The sequence below is a fragment of the Styela clava genome, chromosome 13, assembly GCF_964204865.1.
Source record: "Styela clava chromosome 13, kaStyClav1.hap1.2, whole genome shotgun sequence".
Taxonomy (NCBI): Eukaryota; Metazoa; Chordata; class Ascidiacea; order Stolidobranchia; family Styelidae; genus Styela; species Styela clava.
Window position 1 is genome coordinate 2279996 of NC_135262.1, and position 12570 is coordinate 2292565.

The window sequence follows — 12570 nt, forward strand, 5'->3', positions numbered from 1 at the left end:
AGTTACATGTTAATTTTTGCAAACATCTCAAATGTAACTCGTTCGCAACTCAACTATAAATTTAACCACCAGTTACAACAGATCTACTAAATCGCCCGTAACATTACTCAGAGAGGGGCATCCTTCCCTTTAGTGTGTGTGAGTGAGACCTCACTCTGAGCACATTCTCTTGAAATGTATTTGGACTCACAGTTTTATCCAGACTAGACCGGCACCTAGCATTACTCTAAATCGCGCCCGCTTCTTGGAATTTGTCAAGTTTTGCGCCCCACCTCTAAAATAACTAGATAATAATAAGCTACAGATAACAGATAGCAAGGCGAAAGTATGCTTTATTTGAAAAAAACATTAAAAATACGTGGATGGGACGTAAATATTGGAATAAATGAAAAGTTTTAAAACAAATAAGGCGGGCAAGATCAAATGTAACAAATATTTCTGTTTTGCTCCACGCCATTCATAAAATTGTCTACACCCCGTTGTGGGGCGCGCCCAACCGTTTGAGACTCACTGCTCTAAATTCATTTAATTTCACGGCAAGTATTTTATTGCAGCTCAACTATTAAACCTTTCACCTTAAAGTTCGATGCCTCAACTCATACTTATTTATTTGCATTGTCACGACAATGAAGGGTTTAAAAGCGTCAGTCACACCTTACAATGTTTACTCTAAGTACATGATTGTGTAGTTTGCGCGATTCCTAATCCAATAAATATGAAGTGCCTGACCTCGTGATTGTCAATCGTTACTCCATAGCAGGCGATCTATAATAAATGATTTTCAAGGTTGGGTCAGCGATTTTTTTCCTATCTTCCTATTCCTATCAAAGACTTGCAACCTGCCATATATTTTCCTTAATCGCGGAATACCCCATGCCAAAACATCAGCCAATAAGACCTGAGATCATCAACCTGGTTGGCATAATTAATACGGGTAAATTAAATATCAAATACGCCTATCGAATAATAAACACTATCATATTCTTGAAGTGGGGCAATATGTCAATTCTTTCGTGTTTTGCGAAGTATCTCATACAACGATCCCAGAAGTTGACTTGGAACCAAGTTTTTCAAGATAAAAAGGCTATCAGAGTATTCAATGAATAGTTTTTCTTACTGCCTATACTTTTAAAGTCGCGTATTTTATCAAATCTTTCTTATTTTGCAAAGTATCTCATACACAGACCCTTTGCTATGAATCGAACTGAGGTTTTGCGACCAGCTCGTGTTTGTAACCAAAGAGGGCGGTACATACGATGGTAACCATTGTGTATTCATAAAGAAAAACAAGATTGTATTGTTTGTGTTTTATTCGGCAACAATGCTAGCGTTGAGACGCTTTATAATGTAATAATCGAGGATAAGTACGTCAATACACAACACTTAGACGAGAATGTTTAGGGAACGTGCCGTTTTACTAGTTAAATTCACATAAATATTAAAAATAGGATTCGCATTTTCATTACGAAACCATCCTACGGGGTTATGTATTTTAGGTAATGAGCGTTTCGCTCTTCACGCGGCTGTGGGCAAGTAGGAAATGTCCTTGAGCGAGTGTATATGCCATCTGTATGCTTAATATTTTTTACAGAATATTGAAGTACTAGTAGTATTGAAGCAAGATTCGAATTTTTGTTACGGATCCATCCTCTCGGTTTATATACGAATTAATCTCAAAGTAATCTTCTGATTCCAGCGATGAACGATTTTTAAAGGTGCTTTATAAATCGAGTTACCCAGCTCTGCCTCCGATTATCATAACAACGACAGTAAATATGAAAACATGTATTAAATACTGTATATTTCACCTCTAACATGGCACTGAGATAGTAGAAAATACGCAACACATTTACATAGTTTTTCGGCTCAGAAACTCGAAACGTCGGGAAATTTTACATTGTTTTATCTAACAACGGTTGTGATTTATTTATTCTTACCACCCCTCAATCCTATATATTAATTATAAATCACGTTATCACATTCATAGTTACTGTCTGACCATCTTAAAGTATGAATACTCTTCATATTGATATCAAACAGGCTATACATAGGCGACTATAAACAGATATATATATATATACATTTCTAAGTTCCCCTCAGTAATGGTACGACAATAAAACAATTCTGAATATAACTTACCACGTTCTCGGCTTTGATTTCACTGGACAGTGAAGTTATGTGTCTTTCTTCTGGTAACAAATTAGGTTTACAATATAATGTTTAGTGTCTGTTATAGAAATAGGGGGGAAAAAAGGTTATGAATGGAAACAAAATCTGTGCTTCGTGAAGGTTTTAACCACTAGTTGCCCTATTAAATAGATACATGGGACCGTATTACTGCTTTATTGAATGTAATCTTATTCATACATCATACATAAGTAATGCACGATATGCTATAATATGCGAAGACACATTCGCAGCTTAACAATGAAATGGCCCACTTTTCTCACGGCTTTTCCTGTAAGAATATCATTATGAATATAGGTGAGCAACGACTACATGAAATAGGCTTGATTGTGAAGATGCTGATATTTTTAGAAGTCCATTAGCTTGATACATATCAGTAGGTGCTTACATAAAGACTTGCAGCAAAGGTCGAAGCCGTAATCTGTTTGAGGGTTGCCTGACAATAATTTTATATTCTGATCTTAGCAAACAATTTGATTCATCGACTCGTTTCTGGTTCCTCATGTGACAATACAGCTGTGGATAGAGGTATAGGCAACGACCACACGGAGCTGGAAACAAATTGTTTTACACTTGAATGCTGCCCTTGTTGTCGCCTTTATGAATGTTTTTAACAACTTTGCGGTTTACTAAACAAACATAGAAACGTCTCTTTGAACATGTCGTACATAACTATAAAGTTTAACTATGCCATGGAAAGAAAAGGTCGGCAATAAAGCGAGCCATTAAATTTTTATCAGAGAATTTGCTATCAGTAAGGTTACGAGCACTCGCTTAAAAGTGAAGGGCTTCAGTCTTGGGCGAGTTTAAGGGCAGACACTTAAATCCTATATGCTATTCGCACTTACGTAAAAATAAAAAAAATCTCATTTTTTAGTTAAGTCGAGAGCGATTACCGAAATGTCGTCCAGGGGCTGATTTAGGGCTTGACCATATGAAATGTAACTGTATCATTCATCTCAAGTTTTCGTTCCGCGAGCTGTTAGGGTCCAACTCGGCTATTATAAATTAATGGTTCCATTACATTTGAACCCGTGCACATTTGAACCACGTACATCTGAACCCACGACAATTGCATCTGCATACTATTGCACCTATGGAATTTTTTTTTGTTTTACGGATATTTGAACCCATACTAACCCTAACCCATGGGTTTTAGCATCCGTATATAGATTGAACCCGCGGGTATACACATGGGTTCAAATGTACATGTTTCAAATGTACGGTCACCTAAATGAATACCCAATGGTAAATACCTGGCTACGCTTAATCGCAATGCAAAAAGCGTCGCCGGGTCCAGTTACCAGATTTTCTATGGAATAGGAACCCATGTTTTGTGTGTCAGGGATGCGACGGCGAACATTCTAATAATAAACGACGCATGACACAATGAGTAATATATGAGCCAATAAATAAAAGCCTTGAGTTAGTGGCTATAAAATACAATTAATATATTTATTCCTGTTTTCATTTATTATTCAATCATGTTACGATACGGCAGTGGCCGACAAAATTTTTCAAATGAGGCCCAAATAGTGAAATGGACAACAATTCCGTTGGAAATTTTAATTTAACCACATTTGTAAGATAAAATGAACCTAATGCATGATCGTTTCATAAATGAACAAAAACAATTTGGCAAACAAATTATATAATGTTGGAATATTTTTTTTTTCACTGTCGTAATTTAAATTTATTGGAGGCCCACTAAGATATGCTCGGCGACAGTGCCGATACTGTATGCGGTTAAACCTTTTTTGAATGATTCTAATTTGAATAATTCAGAATCTAACATCTAATTAATAATACACCCCTGGTCATTGAGCGGCGAAAATTGACATCATAAGATTACGTATATCCAATATGCTAATTTATGAAATTATTGCGCACGTATTTCTGTGCATCGTCTCTGTAATGCAGCCTCGTACATACACGTTATATTGGCGAATCGTTAGCTTCGGTAACAGTCAAATTAAGATGGAAACACAAAGGAGTTTTAATTTTTCTTTTATCGTATTCATTTAATTGTTAAAAAGCGATGTCTTGTACAAGAACTCCGCCACTAATGCAAAAATGTGATATTTGAATAACAAATTGGTAATTATCCAGTTGGGGTTGGAAATGATTTAAAAATTGAATTTTCAGCCCAATCTGCATTCCTAAAGCAACCCCTTACTGCAGGGGTCGACAACCTTTTGTCGCTCGCTGGTCAAAATTAGGGTTGCAAGTCATTGGCGCGCGGCACATATTTTTAGGAGGTTGAAAAATCGAACGGATGGTACTTTTTATAATGAAAATCAAGCAGTGATACATCTCTCGAATAGATTATAGATTTATTTCCTCATTGCATCTCATAAAACTCCATTTGAATATTTTCAGCGCCATTGAACCCTTTGCACTTAGCATCAATTTTTCTGCGTTTTGTTGCCATTTGCTTAATTATAATTAAATTATATGCTCATTAAACGAGTAATTGTGAAATATATAATTTTTAGGTTATATTATAATTTAGTCTAAAGAATATATTCGTCAAAACGGATGTGTTGTTACTATAATTTAGTGGAGCGTCGCGGGCCGGATGATAGTGCTCCGCGGGCCGGATCCGGCCCGCGGGTTACCGACCCCAGCCTTACTGGATAATTACTTATTTTGAGCGTTGGCGGGGACTTTGTACAAAAGATCCGTAAAATGTACTAAAGTTCAGATGTATCACAACAAATCGTCCAAGTAAGCAACAAACGATATCGAAATATAAGTTCGCGTTCGCGATCTTATGTACTTTGAATCAGCGAATGATTGCTCTCACGTTATACCTGGTCTACAAGACTGTCTTACTGAATTAAATAAACTTTTGTAAGTACATTTATGTATATTCCCGTACTGACATGCTTCATATGCTTGCTCTTACTTATGGTACAACTTAGGGGTGGGTAAGATTTTTGGACCAGGGGGCTTTCATTTCTCTCTCAAAATGTAAAAATTACATTGAACTATGTCCATAAAAGAGCTTTTGTTGGAACGAAACGTCACTAAACGTTTGAAATTTATCAACATCAATTTGACGAACAGAATTCTAGAATCAAGAATACTAAAGTACTAGAGTATGACAACATTACCACTGACCCTACATATTATTCTCAGTTACATTATATCGAACGGAATCCATAGCGATGCTGGAATATGAGCTTAAAATCCCGCCCCTTTCTTTTTATTTCTCCTTCTTGTTTTGGTAAAATGTGATCCCGTGTTCTGTGTACATAGCAAACAAGATTCTTTAAGAATCGATCCCTTTAATCTTCTTTTGTGTCGTGTGCCCTAAATCAGATCGGCCATTCGGAATGTTGCGAATTTTGATTCCACTATATGAATTTGTTATTGCGATAGGCTATCCGTCGATCAACTATATTTGCGTCGCGTCGCACAGTATCTTAACCAACTTTTTAATTCTAGTGTGTGACGAGGGTATTTCCAACTATAGGGGTTGATAAATATTTTGCTATCAGCGATATAACTATTTCAAACTCATAATATTGTGTTATGCACAACCTGGACACAGACAGCAAAATTTCATCAACCGTTCCATAGGTCCACATCGTGCCTAAAAAAACGATTAAAAAATACTTGAAAAAATAGTAACAACCTGGTCTATACCCTCCATTTGTACCCTCTCCTGGTTGCCCAGAAAAAATATTTTTTACAATAACAGCAATAACTACGCACGGAAGAAAAAAAATGCGAAATTTTTCATATAATTCTACCTGAAATTTGAGTTTATAATATTCTAAACTGGAGGTATGGCAGACAAAAGTCGTCTTAGTGATGAGTAGCCGCATAAGCCGCTTATACGATATCCTTATAGGTTGGAGACGTCGGCGTATAAAACAGAACACTGTCAATGGCGTCGACAAAGCAAACATATACGACAATCTACTGTTGGTATTGAAGTGCTAATCCTCGAATAATGAAAAGTTTTATATCTTCAAGAGGGTTTAAATGACTTTACGTCAGTTCTGCCCTTTTTGTGGGGTTGGTAAATGTATAATCTGGCGTCTGTCCTTGAATATGTTTTATTTCTAACGTAGTCTCACAACTACATGTTAAGCCTAATTTCAAGTTTTAGCAAAGTGTCAAGTCTTGTTGTATTGTCACAATGCTTACAAGCCCAAAATCTAATTATCTATAATCAAGGGATTTGATCGGTTTTCGTATTGACTGTTCTCTGTTTAAAGCCCTGTGGTTTGTGATAAATCAATAACCCGACTTTTTCTCATAATGTAACAGAACGATAGACGTGATGAATTGCTATGGCAATACTACGATAGGAAAATTCAAAGTATTTCCGGTTTAGCATCGGCTACTTCATTTATTACACCATGGATCGTCAACTTCAATATAGTTAGGGTTTAGCCACCATGTTGAAGGTCGGGCCCCCCTCCTTCTTGTATTCAAATGAACACAAGAGAGCAACGCTCAAATATATGGACACGTGGACTAGAGCGAAGCAGGGTTTACCTTTGATGTTACCGGTACCGTACCCTCAAAAAGTTGCGGGTTTTCAGTCGCAAGAATTTTCACACTCAGCCGCCACGCTTGGCGGATTAAAAACCGTGTTCCCATAATTAAAAATTAACACAACGCAATTTTGAATGAAATATTAGATTTCATAAGATTCATAGAAAATTCAGGAACAAATGAAAGTAATAGCCTTCTGGCAAAAAAATCAAACTTGGACCACTGAAAATTCCAAAGAAATTGGTCCAGTATTCGAAGAGAAAAGCGATTTTTAATGATAATGACGAAAGAAAATAACAATAACAACAAAATTTTGAAACGATCGTTATGGCCACTAAACGTGTCCAATAATTTAAAGCGTTTTTTAGACCCTAAAGACTATTGAAAACCCGGACCCGCTAGCTGTTGAGGTTTAACTTGGCAATTAGATTTTTTCCACTCGTGGTTCCGCGGAACAAGCTCAGCTAGAATGCTGCAGGGATTCCGAGGAGTTGACATTTAAATTCGATAGTCTGTATTATTACATGTATATTGTTTAAATATAATAAAATACTGCCATCGCATCCACGAAGTTGCCATATCGGTATTTAATATTTGAAGCCATTATAAACTGACACATCTTAGATTAATGATAACACCTTATAATTTTAAATCCTTCGATTGTCCCCATGAAATCAGATACTGTTTGGATTAATGTCTGGCGCTTCGTGCAATTTATTCCATGTTTAGTAAATAAAACTAAACAAAACGGAATCGATCCCGAATAAGACATTTAAATTACATTGTATTGATTCCTGTTCGACTTTTCTGTTATTGATATGAGACGAAGCGACCTAATAAAACGCTTGTAGTATCAGATTGTGATCCTATTTGAAGTAACTAGGTGTTGGTATCGTTATATCTTTAAAGTCTTTTCTACGATGACGTTCTACTTCGATCTACTCCGAGCAAGTCTCCATACAAGCATCCCGACCTAAGAAGCTACTGATTTAAAGAACCCAAAACTGGGTCGCGACTCATGGGTTAAAAGACACTGCACTTTACACCCTCCCTGTTATTATTTTCTTTGATTGATTCAGCCGAACCAAGGCACGAAGTTGTCGCGTGCAACGTTTTGGCTAGGACCAGGGACAGCCGATTTTGCGCGAAGCACATCTGTTTGGGTTATTGTTTGCGACTTTCATGTATGTAACTATAAGCTGATTTTATCTTGTTCGATTAAAAGTAAAGTCGCAGTCGAACATTGACATCTTCCGATTTTAGCGTAGTAATGGCGTTTAGGTTCAACGTTTTATTCACATTCGCGCCCACTGAATTGTTGTTACATTTATGGACTCGCATAAACACAATACCGACATATCTTTAATTTAAACCCCTTTGATTAATGTTTCCATGAAATCAGATACTATTTTGGTTGATATCTCACGCTTCGTGCTATTTATTCCCTGTTTAGTAAATAAAATCAAACAAAACGAAATTTATCCGAATAAGACATTTAAATTGTACTGTATTGATTCTTCCTGTTATTCATATAACGCTAACTGACCTAATAAAACGCTTGTAGCCTCAGGTTTTGTTCACATTTAACTAGTATGGCCGTAGATAGGTTGGTTTTATTATGTATGGCCTGGTGTATGAGCTATATAATAGGAGATCAAATATCGAGTTCTGAGTTTTGTGACACGTGTATATAAGAAAGGTTGCAAGACATGATACGCGTGTCACATTGTTCCGTACTTATATTGTACACAGAATTTTTTTATAATGATACTTCAATATGAATACTAACAACAAAACTATCTGAAGGCTTCACCTGGGATATGTTGTCTCATACACATCCTTCTCATGCTGATGTACGCTTTATCATGCCATGCCCGGATGAAATCTTTTGAAAAGCGATTCGGCGAATTACGTAATTTTGCTTGCACCGACTGTGATAGTACACAGTCGGTGCAAGCAAAATTAATGGTTCCCAATGGTTCCTAACAATTTTTTTAGGCGACCCAAATTTAAAAATAATTACATTCAGTAAAATCTCGCGATCCAAGAACATGCTCAAATACGAAACGACTTGTAGTGCTTTTGTGACCGCAAAATTGAATGAATAATATAAAACAATCATTTTACATAGATTAAACCAGATATAACCTTAAAGTGAAAACCCTGCCATCAGCGAGTTTTTGAAAACGTGGCTTTATTCAAGCAAAATAGATGCTGCCTAGTACTGTGATATTTCCTACATATACAATTACTATTAAAAAACACTTCAATACCAAATATAAAATGAACAATAAAATTTACTAGGAAGTAAAATCAAAAACTTTCAGTTTTTTTATGAGTTGGGTTGCGCGAGACTGACTGCCTATCCTTCCTCTATGCCCTCATGCTAGGGGATCCGTGTGCGTATACTGCAAGGGTTCTGAGGCAGGAATGAACGTGACTGTGCTGGGATATTCAAGAGTCCTGCTGCACACAAATATATTTTTGTAACGGCCGTAACATTGTGTTAGTGTTCAATAGAACTCTAAATAGCATGATTTTAGATTTTTGTTTGAAAATACAAGCGACCCAAAAAAATTCTAATGTGACACATAGATTAACACTGCACTATACACCCTCAACATGTTGTTTTATCATTACGATACTATGATATACCCATACCACAACAACTACAAATTCGTCGAAATGATATTTAAAAAATGAAGATAACTATTTTGCCTAATGAAAACTCTCGGAGACTGTACTCCAACTCAAAAGCAAGTAACACCCAGAATTGTAAAAATAACTTACAACTAAAATTTACCTTGAATAGGCTCAAAGTATAACAGATGAATCTTTTGTAGAAACCCATCGCCAAAGATAACACCCCGCCACCGCTAACGTGGTAAGCGAAATCCGCAGTGCTTAACACGCGGCGGGGGTGTTTCCCTCAAATATCACTTCTTTACATCACTGGCGGGGTTTTCTACAAATGATCCCAACAAATACCGAGTTGATCTGACGGTGCTCTTGTAGTATGCGAACCAAGATGGCGGACACCGGAACGTAGTATGTGTACCAGGTTATGGTTTGGCCATAATTTTATTCTAATTTTCCTCATTTTAGTTCTATTGCAAGTTCGGGGACTAGCCAAGTGACTCCCGTAGTATTTGTACCTGAAATTATGGCCTAACCCTAACCTGGTACACATACTACGTTTCGGTGTCCGCCATATTGGTTCACATACTACGGGAAAACCGACCTGACTATACTTAATAACTAGAAATGAAGATTACTTACAATTACATTAGGTCGTTCTGAAATCCTGCATTACTCCCACGCAAATTTTATTCTGTTGAGCATACCGAGATTAGGCTTCTTCAGACAAGCAGTTCACAATGATTATAATTAATAGATAATGATAATTAGAAAAACACGACTTGTCTGATGAAGTCTGGCTTTTGTCAAACAGAACTTTGAAGAATATTCTTCTTGAAAGCTGACGCAAGATTTTTGAAATACTCAAAACAGTTTTGACGTTTGAATCCAGGATTTGTGGGCGATGTTCTGATTCAATGGTTTTCAACCTTTTTGATTGGTCGTAACTAGGGCTGGGCTATTCGGGACACTGTTTCGATACCTTTCGAAACACTGATATGTCGAAACGGCGCTGTATCGACTTCCGAAACGGATATTATGACGTCATAGCAAATGCAACCTGAAATCAGTCAAGGTATCGTTCAGCGATATCCAATTCGAATTTAATATCCGAATTTATTCGAATATCGTGACTCTCAAATATCGTTTTTAGTGTTTATAAGAATATTGAATATCGCGCACAAGTCCTGGCGTCGCCGTCCACGTTTCGAATGAAAACATTTCACAATTATTTCATTTTTATGTTTTATCGTAATCGAAGACACTCTTTGCGACGCGCAATAAATTACTGCCGACATGAGATGATTTAAGTCAGCGCCGACTTGCAGTATTTATAACAGTCAAGAAAGTTTTTGAATGAAAATATTTTACAATTATTATCGTATATTGCAACATCGTCGAGATCACCGCGGCAATAAATCTAAATTCAAATTTTGTCGTAATTAATCTTTTTCATCTTTAGTTTCGATAGTGAGCGAGCATTTCTTGCATTTACCCCGTATGAAATAGCTCTTATATTATTTAGTATCTATCGCAGATTTTGTTGTTAGAATGGCGTCGTTAATAATAATATCGTTCAGTTCAAGGTTGCGGTATTAATTTAAAACAATAATAAAAGCATAACAGTCGACATGTAATATTTAAATCAGAGCTGACTTGAAGAAAAATAAAACACGATTTTTAGTCTTAATTCTCCGTCATTGGCAGATCGAAATTTGTGAATCGGGTCCACTCATTTGATTATGATGATGATCGCGTTAAAGGCAAAATAAAAATTAAGTCCCCTCAGTAGCACAACAGTCAATATCTGTGGGGAGGGATAATTGTGGCGGAATTTAGCTCAACGATGTCGATGTCACGCTGACGATAAACAGTCAGAAATTAGCCGTGTCAAAAATCTGATTTAATGTTAATTTTACTGTATAAATTAAAAACATTTCTCTGGGCGCCTAGTTGTTCTTTTTTCTGAGCTTGTCAAGATACACCACAATTCATACCTACTGTAATGTTTATTAAGTCCATTTTCCTAGAGCCCAAAATAACTAATTTCAATCAATGATCAAAAATATTTTTTAGAATGTACTGAATCACGAGGATCTGTGGCATCGGATAAAGCAAACCCAATTAATACTGGCAAAACAAAAAGGAGCTTCAGAAGTATATGCACCAAGATGGCGCACAACCTGAACATAGTATGTGTACCAGGTTATTTTTCAGGTTGCGCGCCATCTTGGTACACATACTTCGGAGCGCCAACAAAAATGATCTTCAAGTGCAGCAGGTTTATTAATAGTGGCAAACTAAATATTTAGGTAAAATTTACAATTTAAATGTATCAATATGGACTATCGGACTTGCATGGAAACCTGCGGAACCACTGGACTGCGCTGGCTCCAAAACTCTGGCTACGCCCTTGTCCACTGAATGTCGTTTGAAGTTAGACTCAAAATAATTCGAGTCAAAATTCGAAAATTTAGAACCCGAGATATCATACAGGCAGTGATGGGATTCAAATTTACAATTTAAATGTATCAATATGAACTATCGGACTTGCATGGAAACCTGCGGAACCACTAGACTGAGCCGGCTCCAAAACTCTGGCTACGCCCTTGTCCACTGAATGTCGTTTGACGTTAGACTCAAAATAATTCGAGTCAAAATTCGAAAATTCAGAACCCGAGATATCATACAGGCAGTGATGGAATTCAAATTATTAGTCAGCCGGTTCTTTCACAAAGGTCATATTTTTCAGCCGGTATTGTTACAAACAGAACATTCACAGTAACCAGTAATGCTAACCGGTTCGCTGATCTCATAAAATTCCGTGAGACGGTTCTATAGAACCGGTGCGAATCGGCTGAATCCCATCACTGCATACAGGTATATGCACGTACATTTACCTTTATGTAAATGCTTCAAATTCTGCCCAGCGTACAGAAAGAAGCCTTTAGGTACAAGACTTTGGTATCCAACACCTTTCCGTACCACTGACTTATATATGTGAATGATTTTTTTCCCTTGTTGCATCCTCACTTGTTTTTCGACACGATGTTTTAACTTACTGCACCCAATCTATAGTGCGTTACCGGTATCGGAATATTTCCAGCACGAGTTCTCGAATCAAGTGCGTTGCGACTGTGGTTGCGAAATAGGACCATCAATTCGAAATACAATTAATTCCAGTGTCCCGTCATTTGATAATTGATAGCGGTCCAAGCAGACTTTTTCTAAGTC